Source organism: Empidonax traillii, unplaced genomic scaffold (genome assembly GCF_003031625.1).
Source record: "Empidonax traillii isolate 1590-97213 ecotype Southwest subspecies unplaced genomic scaffold, ASM303162v1 scaffold496:size689020, whole genome shotgun sequence".
Classification (NCBI taxonomy): Eukaryota; Metazoa; Chordata; class Aves; order Passeriformes; family Tyrannidae; genus Empidonax; species Empidonax traillii.
In genome coordinates, this window is record NW_020955689.1 from 439749 (window position 1) to 454636 (window position 14888).

Below are 14888 nucleotides of genomic sequence, written 5' to 3' on the forward strand. Positions count from 1 at the left end.
CATATATACTGAAAATATTTTGTCTTTAATGGCTTCTTATTTACCAAAGTAAAAAGGTAATTTAGAAGATTTAGTATAATAAGGGATTGTACAATATATTCTGACAATGCCAAGTTCTGTGTTCATTAAATGCACTGTGGTAATCTTTGGGAAAAATCTTGGTAGCACTGAGAATTGCAGAGGTGAGTCAATTAACAGTCTTCTCTAAAGACTTGATTTAAATCAGTCCTCTGACATCAATCAAATGATTGAGTAGAAATGAATGGAGGCTTAGGTCTGCTGAGGGTGTATTGGAGAATATTAAAAACACTTCTGCTGAAAGCCCTTGCTACTTAAATATGTGTTGACTGGCCACAATTTGACTTCATCAGCTTTGGCTTTTGGTTGGCAAGACCTGTACAATTCTATTATCTATTATGTTGACAGGGTCCTTCTTTCTACCCCTTTTAAAGATGGGTACAACGTTTTCCCTTTTTCCAATCCCTTGGGACTTCACCTGACTGCCATGACTTGTCAAATACCATGGAAAGTGGCTTGGCAACTACATCAGCCAGTTCCCTCAGGATGCTGGAATGCGCCACATCAGGTCCCACAGAATCATATACATTCAGGTTCCTCAGGTGGTCAGGAGCCTGAGCTTTTCTTACGGTGGGAATGTTGGATACCAGAGCAGTAATTGTTGGGTTGAAACCACCTTGGGAGTGTGTGTGTGTGTGTGTGTGCAGGTGGAAGGGATGGGTCGAAGCTCGTGGAGGTGAGGTGGCATTGTAACTCTCCTGATAGGCCTCTGAGGCTCACATTTTGAAGCCTTAGAATAGCTGTCAGTCACAAATAGCCCGGGAAAACTATAACACACCTCCTGGAGCCCCTAAGCCAGGCTCAGATTGGCAGGAACAGGGAGGACACTGCCCCTCACCCTGGTCTGGAACCTCAGAGTGGCCAGTGGGTCAGAGGCGCTGCCTGGGGGGGCACTGCCATAGGGACCAGAGCAGATAAAACCAAGGACATACGTTTGCCACATGTCCCAGCCCTGCCCCCTGGGTGTGTGAGAGCTTCCAAAGGTTCCAGTGGTAGCTATATAATCTGCCTCTCCCTCTTTTTCCTTCTCTCTTCTTGCTCTGATTCTTTTTCTTTCCTCTTTTCTTGGTGCTTTGGCTGGCTTGGATCTGTAATGGTTGGATTTTAATTTAAGTGTTGTGGAGGGATTGGATTTTGATTTAAGTGTTGTGGATTTGTATGTGTTGGGTTGGTATTGTGGTGGAACATTTTGTCTAGCTTGTGTGGTGCCCCTTTGAACTTTTGACAAGTTTCCTTATTTTCTCCCCTAAATTATCAATAAAAATACCTCCTGGGAACAAGTCTGTGGCTTATTCTCTCGACACTATCTTGAGGTATTGAAGAACCTAATATACATATTTTAAAGTAAAACTCCTGGCTGAGCCTGTGAGCTTGCAGCTCCTGGGCCGGAGTGTTACAGGGAAGCACTTCGCTTCCCCATTTCCCATCCTGCTGTCTATCTACTAGAGAGCTGTGGGAAAAGAAGTTGACACCCAAGATTAAAGCAGACTTCTCCTCATACATTTTTATTGGTTTTCCAGAGTTGTTTATAGGGTCAGGGGGGAAAAGGACGGGGAAGATACGCCTTCTTTGACCTTCGTTTTCTGGTTAACCTACACGTAGAAGCCCGTCCTGTTAATCTTTGCATCCCTTGCCAAGTTCACTTCCATTTTCGCCTTGCCCTTCCTCATGCCATCCTGTACATCCCTGCACATGGTTGTGCTTACTGGTTCCTATCAAGGACAACCACAGATGTTTCAAAGCGCCAGTACTGGCTGTCCTAACAGGTTCAGGGAATTATGCCCTTGAAAAGTGCTTTAGCTACAGGTGCCATTTCTTCTGACAACTTCAACATTTCTTCTGGGCAGAGTTTTGGCACAGAATGCCACATTTCCTACCACTGAAGGTTCAAGTGGTGCTGTACAGTCTGAGTACATTTTTACCAAGACTTTGGTATCCTCCGAGATGAAAATTTGTAGATTAACCTACAAGCACAATGTAAATATTTTCACTCCCTCAAACTCCAAACTGTTCTGACATTTCTAAGCAGTGAGCTTATTCATTTCAATAACATGCCAACCTCCATACGATTCTGCTGAAAGAGCTGAACACTGCAGTGCTACTATGATCAGTTCCTATCACACTTCATCACCAGTTTCAAGACCCAGAAATATCTCAATGGTAAAGTCCATGGTTATAGGTTACTTCTATGCACTCTAAGTCCAGGATGCCCGTAGTATTTATATAAATCCAGCCTACTCCACCACATATTATTTATTACTACAAAGAGAAAGAAGAGACCTACTTTGTCCTCATGGTCTTGTAAAAATGTTTTTCATTATTTAATTTATTATTATTCTATAGATAAGCTTCTCAAAGATCTTGTATCCAAAATGCAGATCAAAGATCTTGAGTGTTATCAAAATTAATCAGTAGTTTATTTCATTCTGCATATAAAACTGACTCCTCTGGAGACACCCATAGAAAACTTGCATAATTTATGCATGCACAAGAATGAGAAGCGGGGAAAGAACTATTCTGTATAAGTTCATGCATAACAGTCAAAACATAGTAATTATCTTTGGTTTGCAGAGAACATTTGGTTCTGTGCATAACTTTTACCTTTTACATATTCATTAAGCTGTTTGTATTAAATGTTGTTTTAAAATTACTCCAGGCTAATTTTGCTGATAAAAAAATGATTACTAGCTCTCATTATTGTTTAATGTGGTTGGCTAATTACTTATTATTTAGACTGAAAACGTTACTACCAATAAATATCCTGTTAATAGCCAGCACTCTTGACTAGGCTTTTGGGAAGAACTCTGCTTCTGTACGTACTTTCTTCGTCTTTTTTCCCCTTATTAAATATTTTCAGCTAGACAAATTTATGCTTATGTGGTGTGTCTCAAGGCAATACTGGAAGTCTCCTGTATCTACATGCACTGTATGGACTGCATGTGAAGAGCTTGTCAGTACAGATTTCCTGACAGGTAAATGACAAGAAGTGAAAATACATATAAATACAACAGTTGATGGTTTAAAATTTAACTGTTTAAAATTTTATTTATTTTAATTAATTTTTTAGAGTGGAGTGTAAACATATCAGATATGAAAGAGCAATAATAACATTACCTTCCGGGAAGAATGCATTTAAAAATAATTTGTAGTTTTGAGAAAATATAGTTATGTGTACAGTCAGTGAATATAAACCAATCTGGACCTTATACAGACAGTGGTCTATCTTATTTTTGTTTTGATCTGTTTTATAATTGAATGTTCATTTTCCATGAGTTCAAAAAAACCATGGGTGTATTTGGAGACTCAAAAATCTGTTATTATTCACTAGCAAAAATATTAACACGTTATTCACATAAATATTTTTTGAAAATGAATTTCTATATAACTAATCCATCTCTAATCTTTTTGCAGCCTTTATTACTAAAATGAAGAATATCTTCCTCCCTCATATTTTTGAAACAATCTGATAGCAAAGAGGTTGTACATGCACAAGAAAAATTACTTTGCTTAAGGTATTACAGAAATTTTAATAGATCACAGCAATGATTTAGCCAACATAATTATTTTCAGGCTTGAAGCAAACTTCAGTTCCAAATACTAAACAAACTCCAGGTGAGTGGAGATTCAGACTCCTGCTTTAACTAGAAAAAAACCCCACAATCCATCCAAACAAATGGAAAGTTTAGTTTTACTATCACATTGAGACTTGCTTTCTTGAATGGGTATGTTAGCTTACGTAAGTGAACTGCAAAATTTTGCCAATGGACAGACATTTCCTAGACAGAATTAGGTAGCTAATATTACAGTAGGTTTCTTCTTTCAGATCCTTAAGTTTTACAAGGTTGTTGAATTTTGAATTCAACAAGACCTGCTAATGAATAGGGTAACCTATTTTTTAACTGTAAACCCTTTTGGACTTCAACTATTCCACAGGAACTTGACTGAGATCAGCAGAAAATGTACTAACTTTCATACTGTACTTAATTTTCAAGCAGATATGTAATACAATAAAGTTTCTTCTGCTAGACATTTTGTCTATGTTCTCCTCTGAACAAATATATATTAGATACTAAAATAGTTAAATAAATTAATAACTACATTATTGCATGATATATAATAAGTGTGTATGTCTTTTTAAAGTCCAGTGTTAACATATTACATATGAAAGAGCAATAATGCAGACACCTTCTGTGAAGAATACATTTAAAATGAATTTGAAGTTTTGAGGAAATAGTTACATGCGCAGTTGGTGAATGCGAAAGCATTCAGATCATATAAAGATAATGGTTTAATTATATAATAATATATTATAGTATATAAGTATATAGGATAATTATATAATAATTATATTAATTTCTAATTAATCGAAACAGGCATTAAAATTAATTATTTTCCCTTTAAAGTAAGAAACCAGTGCTAAGCTCCCAAGTACAGGTTTAGAAAAGCAAATGACATCATAGGGGTTTAAAAGCTGAGAAATAATTAAGTTTGCACTTCCTTACTGCCCAGTGCTTTCTAATATTTCACTTGCTTGTTGGTTCAGAATATGAAGATCCTGCAAAACTTAGGGATCGTTAGAATGACACTATTTCCCTGGAAGCCATCTTTTGAAACAATAGTCTTGAGAATGCTTCTGTAACATGAAAAGAAAAACAAGCACTTCGAAAACTCACCATAAATTATGTATGTATGTCAGGCGTCAAGCAGTCAACCAATTCATTTAATTGAAAAACAAACAAAAGCTAGTGAGTGCCATTTAAAAAGCACATGCTTAATATAAAAATAAGTGATGTTAATGGGAGTAAATATGCTCCTAGGATAGCAGCTGAGGGTAATTTTCCTCAACATCTCTCTCTACTGACAGATCTCTTTGGTTTTTGATACTAGCTCAGGTTTTCAAGCTGAGAAAGGTAATTCCTAAAGCTGGCATTTTGCACCCTAGAAAACCTTAACTGTGGTTAGTGATTTGCTCTGTTGCTTTGCTTGCCATGAATTATCCACAATTGTTCCTGCTTCTTGGTCTACCTTTAAAAATATGCTACTATAAATCAGTACTTAGCTGTGTGAATGGACAGCCTTCTGTGAATTTCTGTAAACTACACACAGGATAAAGCTAAACATCACGATTTGATCAAAAAGTCACTCCAGATTAAAAACTTTTTTTCTTCTGCAATGGTAAATTATTCAGATTTGCTTTTATGTTTAAAGTTTCAGAATAGAAGTTTATCAGCATAAATTTTTTCTCCTAAGTTCAGACAGAATATGAATTCACAGTAGTGTTTTAAGTGTTAATGTTACTAGCAAAATGTACTGTGCAACATAGGTGTACCATCACTTGGCCCTATAAATTCACAAAATCTGTGTGACACTTTTCAGTTGTAAGAATCCATTAATTAATGATATATAACAAACACTTGGAAGGTCTTGCTACAGTTACAGAGTCTCTGAAAACATTAAAAGTTGACTAATTTATTTCCACCCAAACCACTATTTGTTTGTACAAATATTTTATTTTCTTAATACCATCTCCATCTGGCCTACACAATGTGACTTTTGGGGTGGAGGATTTGGACCTTGTTAAAGAAATTTACATTGTCCTCAACTCAAGATTGGATTGCTGCAATAAAATTGACAGGAATAAAATCTTCAATTAGTTTGTAAACTGAAACCAACGTTCAGTGCAACACCCATTTACCAATTAGCATTTCATAATGTGTAGTGCTTGAAGATTTATGCTGACTTGAGCTGAGGGTAATTAAATATAAGTACATAGGGCAACAATAGTAAACCAGTTGTTTATGCACTTAAGTCAGCATATTGTATTTTCCTCTAATTGATTCAATTAATCTTCAGCATTGCTTTTTCTTCTAGTGTTGAGTTGGAAAAGCTCATCTTTTCCCTACAGCAGGACAGCTCATCTCTGGCTCAAACTCCCCTCAAATACCAGATGAAAGTCAGAACTAAGTGGAAGCACTGCATTAGGAAGCAGGAGATGAATAGCTGATGCTCATCTGTCACAAATGTGTGCCTTGAGTGCATGACCCTCAGCAGTGTTTGTGAAATATGACACAAAAAAGGTTTGTCCTGACAGTCACTAAGTATGAAGTTGCTTGAGAGTTACCTACGTAAACATAGTCCCTGCACTGGCTTTACATTGACATTGCTGTGTTAAAGGCAATGTTATTTATTGATTCAGTATTCAGGAAATTACCCAGTAATCTGAAGCCTCAGCTCACAATTCTATGTGGGGAGGGGAGAGAGTGTGTGTGTGCAGACCCTGAGAATCCTAGGTCCATAGAACATACGAGCAATCCTTGTGGTGAGCAGCTGAAGATAGAATATGTTAAAAAAGGTCAGTTGCAAAAGAGAAAACTTGAGGAAAATCTATTATAAACTCTGGTTGTGATATTATATAAGGGAAGGAATGCAAGTGAGGTTCAATAAAGACCTAGAACCCTACCTCAAGCATCCAGAAACTATGGCGAGAAATTGATTAATTTCAGGAAAATTAGGATTGCTCCTGGGTATACAGTAGCATGGACAAGTCCCTTACCTAACTGTTGGGATGCAGTAAAGCTACTATCAGGATATATCTTTCTCCTTCACTTAATTCAAAAGGCATTAAATGTGTGCTATATATGTTTTATGATTTTAAGCAGTGTGCAGGAACTTCACTTTGAAAGTACATGTGTGACCTGTACTGTACTTTTATAGATGCATCTGATGTCTCAGGCAGTTATTCTTTTAACTGAAATGAGATTAATGACCCTTGTGAAGTACATCAGGTCAAACTAACATGAAAGCTGCCTGATGTGATACATACCACGTGCCTTCATTAAAAGCACAGCTTTGCTGGCACAGTGTCACTAGATGAATGTAGTTTTGAGAAGAATCTCCATGGGACAGTTGTACAATCCTATTTCATACCATGTAAGCAATTTAGGACCAGATATATCAGCAACGCACTCCAGCTGTTTTGCAATATTCCCGCAGCACAAAGAGGCCATAAAACCAATTTAACTAGTCTGTTAAGTCAGGTTCATGGCTGCTTTGTGCCAACATGCCAGCACAAAGCTGCTGAAATGTAGTGGTGAACTCATCCTGTATTCTGTCTTCAAAGTGATAGAAAGCCTTACATAGTCTCACCTGAAGTGGTATATTATCACATATGCCACCATAACAACCCACCTGGAAATCTTGTTGCAAAGTGGAAACACAAATCAAAGGAAACTGCTCATTCAGTAAAAAGAATGAAAAAACCTTAAAAAAAAAAAAAGGGGGTTCATTCTCTGTTTCCAGTTCATCTGCTATTGGTGTTCAGCAAGAGAGAGAACATTCCCACCTGCCACAAAGGCATGTAGAGCCAGTAGCACTTAAGACAGACTTTCTCCATTCCACCAGGAAGCATTTACTGAAGCTATTAGAATTCAAGAAGGCTCTGCTGGGCACTGAGTTTTATTCCTACTCATTTTAAAAGTATACAGCAGGTTGTCTTGAAAACACAGGTACTTCAACACTGTCAGAGATATTTCCTGAAGTCTACTGTTTTCCCAAAAGAATATGAAAAATGCTGTTTCATTGACTGAGAAAACTTTACTTTATGCCTCTACTATTACAATATACGGAGGTCTGTATTGCAAGTGCAAAAATAAGCTGCTAAAACAGTAATTTCTTCAACTGTTTCTAGAAAAAAGTATAATAATAATGTCATATAACTGCAAATGTTCTTTTACATTGATGTAATTCATTCTCTTTCCCGTAACATCCACCTAGGCTAAAATGGTCTACTTTTAAGAGGTTAACTATGCTTTATCCAATCCCTACAAAGCTACTGACAAAAGTAGTGTGTTTACTGGGGTCTTACAGGCTTGCTGAACGGTTAGCACTTCTCATAAGATGGATTTAAAGATATGCACTTAGAACAAACAATTCTTTTTGTATTCGGTAGCTTTCAGGAGAAAATAGTTGTATATATCTATATAGCTAAAAACCTGCACGCCACCAAACAAATACTGTCCTTAGTTGCACTCATACGATTGCCAAGCCAAAGAATTGGATTTGGCTTTTTATACTCCACTTTTTTACTGACTCCCCACCCACTTATCCTAAGTAAATGACCTGTTAGTAGAGAGGTAACATCTGCTGTTTTTCCTAGTTGCCTAGATCTCATGGGGAACTGCAGCAACATTAGTCTACCTCCATATGTGTAGGTAAATCAAGCTACAGAGAAATGATAGAAAGAAAAGCTGCCCCTCATCTTTAAAATAAGGAGACCGGTCACATATGATGCTAGATTTAAGTAAACCACAAATTTTAGTCTCTAACTTGGATGATACAAACTTTGTCTCACATTGAAATAAATACATACAGTGATATTTCTAATGCCATGTGTTGAAAGAATGTGGCTGGTTTCTGTATTTTATATATTTAACATTTTATACAGTCAATAATTCATGGACAATATATGCTTATGAGTAACTCTTACCTTGTGATGTTAGGAGTAACTCTCCTTGTGATGTTATCTGGAAACTACAGGCCTTTTGATTGTGCAATGTAAAATAAAACTGCCTTCATATCTCACTCTACTTATATTTTTCTCTCTAATTGGCAGACATACAGGGAACAAACAGCTTGACTTGGAAACTAAAATGGCCACTAATTAATCCTGTTTGTAGTGTAGAAAATACTGTTTTGTGACAGTGTTTCAAAGCTTAAAGATTTTATTTACTGTGGATCCTAAGTAAAGTGTACTTTTCCCAGGAATAATACCTCAGTTGGAAACACTACCTCAGAGCTTAGGTTTCAGAAGCATCAATAACCACAGGAGGGCATAAACCACATAGAAGCTTGACCAGCCACAGACAAAAGGTCTGTGGTCTCCAGGTGAATGTGAGTACAGACATCTAAACTGGATCTCATTTTCAGTTACAAAAAATGGGTACATAAAATTAATTTGTCTTCACTGCACTGAAATTAAAAACATAGTTATGTTATATTAATGAGGTAAGGATGCCTGTCCTCTTTGTTCTACACCGTATTTAACCCAGCTATTTATCGACTGAGTAAACAGTATTTATAGTCCTTATGAATCTGAAAGGCTGCAAGACATGAAACAGCTTTATATTCCATTCACTAGAGCTATGTGAGAAACCAGGAAGAAATCTTTTCGGACCCTTAAATCTAAATATTTATCTCATCAGTTGGATAAGTTTTTCAACAAAGTCATACAGTGTTAACTTAGATAAGGGAAGCCTTTGGGTAACTATGCTTTAAAAAGTACAAATCCAAAGAGAAACAACCCCCCAAAACTTCACAGACACAATCAACACAGGTGGAATGATTAAAACTCTCCTCTGGTCACCAATTTTGAAACACAAAAGTTTACAAAATTGAAAGTATTCTCAACTCTTGCCAAATGAAATTCTTTCTCTCCCTCTTTCTCTCTCAATCACACACACACAACACATTACATATAATATATTTGTATATTAGACGTACCCTCTTGGTTCTTATTTTTATGCATTGTTTTAATTCTATCTTGTTTGGATTCTCCATAAACTGACCTAAACCAGCTTCACAACAGGTTAAATTTGCATTATTACTTGACTAATAGATCCCTCTTGCTTCTCTCTTGCTGCCTCTACAGTTTAAAATTTTGACTTTCCATTTCTCTGCTTCCTGTGATACTTTAAAACCCAAAGGTTATCCTTCTTAACATTTCTTTTACGTATGCTTCTTTAATTTACATGATTTATATTGTTATGAATATTTTATGTAAGAGATAGGACACACATTTTTTAAGGTGTGGTGGTTAAATGAGGAACATTTTGGAATTATGTTTAGGGTTGTGTATCTCAAGACATAAGCACATAAAGGGCAGTTAACCCTATCTTTTAAGTAAAATTAGGAGTGACAAAATATATACTTGACAAACTACAGAGACTTAACCTTGAGATGAAAAATTTCATTGCAAAGCCTTTAAGCAGTAACCTCTTAAGAACTCTACTAACATTGAATTTCCTCAGTATTTAAAATGGATGCTTCATCATAATGGAATGATGGAACTATTTAAGTCAGCCATTAAATCTGTAGTCATCCAGGCTTTTATTATATAACTCAAGATGATTCATAGTTCTAATCCGAATGAAAACTTTTGAAATATTTTAAAATACAAGATGTTTTGTAAAAAAAAAAAAAAAAAAAAATCCCCAGTTTTCTAAAACACAAAGATAAAAATTTTCCATTTGACTGAAGAATAACAACTGTGACAGCTTTAACTATTAGTAAGTGAATGAATCTAGTGCTAAAAGAAATGCCTGGTCCTCAAGGCTAAAGGCCTAAACTTAAGACATGGTTACACTTGTTTCTTGTTTGAATTACTTGGCCCACACTTTTATAAATAATTATATATGTCACTCCTTTACAGTCACTTTTGGGTATTGAACCAAAGAGAATAAGGTCACTAAATACTTTTGACAATCTAGGCCCTAGATTTCTGTGCCCCAGTTTCTCCAGTCGTAAGAACATGCATTAGCTAATTACGGTAAAATGCTTTGTTCCTGCAGCCAATGGTAGTCAAATAAGTATGTAACATATGTAGGAGACAGAAGAATTTTGAAAAACTTATAGAAAGATAAATGGAAATAAAAAAAATATTTTTGTTATTAGCTTGAGACTGATTTAAAGACGTAGAAATCACAATACTGAAATCAAGAGACCTGCCCAAGGAAAGACAGAATTATTGAGCCTTTTGCCTTACTACAGAATTTTACTATGTCAGGTAAGCTGTGAAGAACCAAGTAAGCTATCACAAGGCTGACCATGATCATGAGCCTGAGCTTGAGGTAGACAAAGAACCACATTTTACACCAGGTGAGCTGAATTGCGACAAAACTCTTGTCCAAGTTCAGATTGACTGATGCAGCATATGTTCATCTGTAATGATCACAAAATTCTGGTCAGTGCTAAATTAGCTGGTTTAATGTTACGAACGTGTTTTAGTATGACACCTTTTTGTACTGCAGATAAGGTCAAGAGATTGTCAGTCTTCTTAAACATAAAGATAAAACTTTCTATTTGACTGAAGGATAACAGCTATAACTCAACTTTAAGTATTACTAAGTGAATGTCTCTACTGAAGGAAAAGAGGGTTAATTAAGCTGTAGATCGGTGTTTCAGCTACAAGGCATTGCTTCCCTGCAGTTCTTTTCCTGATAATATGACTGAAAACATGATTGGAGACAGTGAATGAATATAGCTTTGTAGGGAGATAAAGAGTTAGTCTGAATTTCTTTTTAGCCATGGATTGATTTTAAGCTTTTTGTGCTTTCAGCCTAATCCTCCAGGAATGTAATAAATTGTTACTTGAGGTCAGCATGAAGGTGAAAGTAGCAGTTGAGTCCGCAGGATTATCAAACCTCTGCTGTTAGGCTCCCCTTTTTATATTCTCAAATATAATTCACAACTTCTTTTAAACTGACATTAAGCAGTGTAAAAATGGAGCATAACACTCTGTGGCCATCAACATAAAGAAATAAAAATAAAAGTCAATATATCAGCAGGAAAAGTATGGCAAGTATTCTGTTTGCTCAGTTGATAACAACTACTAACCTAGTCTACCCCACTATGCATAACTTTATGACTGGTAGAAATTTGCTTGCTAAACACACAGGAATTACAGAATATCCAAATTGCCTCACAATTGCTCGGCTAAGCTTATCTCCTCCCATGACAGGGTGACCTGCTTAGTGAAATGAGGAAAAAACTGTGGATGTTGCCTACCTGGAATTTAGTAAAGCCTTTGACATTCTTTCCCACAGCATTCTTCTGGATAAACCACCTGCTCACAGCCTGGATGGGTTTTCTGGATAAAAAGCTGGCTAGGTGGCTGAGCCCAGAGAGTGGCGATGGATGGAGTTGAATCCAGTTGGCACCTGGTTACAAATGGCGTGTCCCAGGGCCCAGTATTGGGGCTGTTTCTATTTAGCATCTTTATCCATGATCTGGACAAAGGGAAAGTTTCCTCAGGAAGTTTGCTGGTGACATCAAGTTGGGCAGGAATGTTGATCTGCTGGAGGATAGGAAAGCTTTACAGAGGGATCTGGACAGACTGGATCGATGGACTGAGGCCAGTGACATGAGGTTCAACAAGGAAAAGTTCAGGGTCTTGGACTTCAGAAAGTACCATTGCCTATGCAGTGCTACAGGCTTGGGAAAGAGTGGCTGAAAAGCTGCCTGAAGTAAAAGGACCTGGGGGTTCTGTTTGACAGCTGGCTGAACATGAGCCAGTAGTGTGCCCAGGTGACCAAGAAGGCCAATGGAATCCTGTCCTGTATCAGAAATAGTGTGGCCAGCAGGACCAGGGCAGTGACTGGTCCCCTGTACTTGGCACTGGTGGGACCGCACCTTGAGTGTTGTGTCCAGTTTCGGGTCCCTCACTACAAGAAAGACATTGAGGGGCTGGACTATGTCCAGAGAATGTCAACTAAGCTGCTGAAGGGTCTGGAGCACAAGTCTGATGAGGAGAGGCTGTGGCAGTTGGGATTGTTTAGCCTGGAGAAAAGGAGGCTCAGAGGGGACCTTATCACTCGCTATCACTACCTGAAATGAGGTTGTAGTGAGGTGGGGAACGGTCTCTTCTCCCAAGTAACTAGCAATGGGACAAGAGAAAATTGTCTGAAGTTGTGTCAGGGGAGGTTTATATTGGATATTAGGGAATTTCTTCACTGAAAGTATTTCCAAGCACTGGAACAGGCTGCCCAGGGAAGTTTAGTCACCATCCCTGGGTGTATTCAAAAGACACAAAATGCAGTGCCTTAGGACATGGATTAGTGGTAGACTTGGCAATGCCAAGTTAATGTTTTGACTTTATGATCTTAAAGGTCTTTTCCAACCTAAATGATTCTATGATTTTATTCTATAATGCAAATATCAAGAAGGAAATGTCTGCTACAAATCACTAAATATAGTTTAGAACAGTAATAATACCTTTAAAAAACTATCATTACTGCATTTAATGACTGGCTCGCTGGAACATTATGGACTTTCAACATCATATTGGTTCATTAGCTGTCAAATCAGCCATTAGTGCTGGCACTGACCAACAGTATAATGATCTTTGGTTATCCTTTCTACATTATCCCAATAGAAGCCATCACTATAAGGAAACTGGTATCATAAGTTGGAAATATATATTTAAAGTATATACTTAAAGTATATACTTAAAATTTAAACAAATATTTTGCTTGTAACATGGACACCTAATAAATACATCAGATCTCTGTTGCATTCCAGTAAGGGCAATCTGCAGCTGTCTAAAGACACATCCTTTATTTTCACAGTGGTAACAGGGTAACAAAACTTGCTGTAATCAGCAAGATGCAAAACCTTTTTAGGCTCCACAAATGCTGATCCCCATATCCAGTCAGGAACTTCATCTTGCCATACTTACACTGTTATCAGTATTCAAGACAGCTAATTTAGAGCTAAGTCTGCTCCACAGCGGTATGAACTTTGGCTTGTACAATGAGAACAATGAAGATAGCAATAGGAGTTATAAACACAGAATAAAACTATAAATATCACATTAATTGCAAACAAATTGAAATCACCCCTGCAAAATTTTACCTAAACAACTGAAAGTCTAATAATTTTTTATTTCAAATAAGTATTTTTATTAATGAATAAAACATAGTGTTCTTTTAATCAATATTAAATACCAAAAAAAGAGTAGGAATGTTGTCTTTTGCTTAGGATAAAAATTTTTTCCATGGCAGCTTTCAGGAGAATGAAATAAGTTTTCAGCATACACAGTTAGCTCAATAGGAATGTATCACTAAATAAATATTATAAAATTATGTGTTTAGAAATCAAAAAGCAAAGAAACCCATTAATAATAAAGAGGAGGGAAATTCTAGTATGCTAAGCCATGGAGCTATAGGTCTGAATGCATGGAAAATCAGAATCCCACTCAAAAGAAATTACACACTTGTGTCTGAGCAGTAAACCCCTAAAACAGAGGAATGCTCAGAGGAGATGGGCAAGAACTTGTGAAATTTTTCAATGATTATGTAAATAAAGTAGAACTAAAGCCATAGGTCAGAATTTTACCCTCACTGAAAAAATTCTTGATGATCTCATCACCGGTGAACTTTACTATAGAAAGTAAACATCTGACCAAAAAATAAGAGCTGTTGAGTAACTTCTAAGGAAAATTTAAGAAAAGGACATCACTTGGTATAAAGTGCTATTTATAGCTTCGTTGCAGTCTCTCCATATAGAGAACTAAAAAATGGGAAGCAGAACTAAAAAATGGGGAGTTTGATAAGAGAATAAATGTAACTCTGGAGGAATAGTGTTGCTATAATTACACCCCTGAGGATAGGGGACAGAAGATGGAAAAATTGTTATTAAAAAAAATGAGCACAAGAGCAAATGAAAGGTGATTGTTTTGTTACATCCATAACCTCTATTATTTAATTGTTCTTATCACTTCAGAAGCAGGACCTCAAGAAGTTACACATAATAATGATAGTAGGGTAATTATCTCAAAGTTGCTCCAGAGTTGTCAGAAGTGAATACAGTCACCTTATCTTGAATTTATACGCAGAAATTTCTTATTTAAAAATTATACTCAAAACATTAATTTAGTTAACACACTACTTTGGGGAAAAAAAAGCCTAAAACACTAGTAATAAGCCACCATCCTTTATTTTAGCTCACAGCTAAGGCTATAGGTTTTCTGTGCTCCACACATAAAATTCAGCGTGACCTGATTTTTTGCATCATAACAGGGTCTCTCCAACAGGTTC

At 36.6% G+C, this 14888-nt stretch overlaps 1 protein-coding gene and 1 long non-coding RNA gene across 2 annotated transcripts in view; one reads left to right on the top strand and one right to left on the bottom strand.

The window, feature by feature from the left end:
• Positions 1 to 14888, bottom strand: part of CNTNAP2 (contactin associated protein like 2) — a gene marked incomplete at its 5' end in the record, with an annotated part of 444129 nt that overhangs the window by 228549 nt on the left and 200692 nt on the right. The gene's annotated exons all lie outside the window — the stretch shown is intronic.
• Positions 1039 to 6077, top strand: LOC114063864. Its single transcript, XR_003572622.1, has 3 exons — positions 1039 to 1070; positions 2936 to 3050; positions 5984 to 6077. It is a non-coding gene; the product is annotated as an uncharacterized LOC114063864 (long non-coding RNA).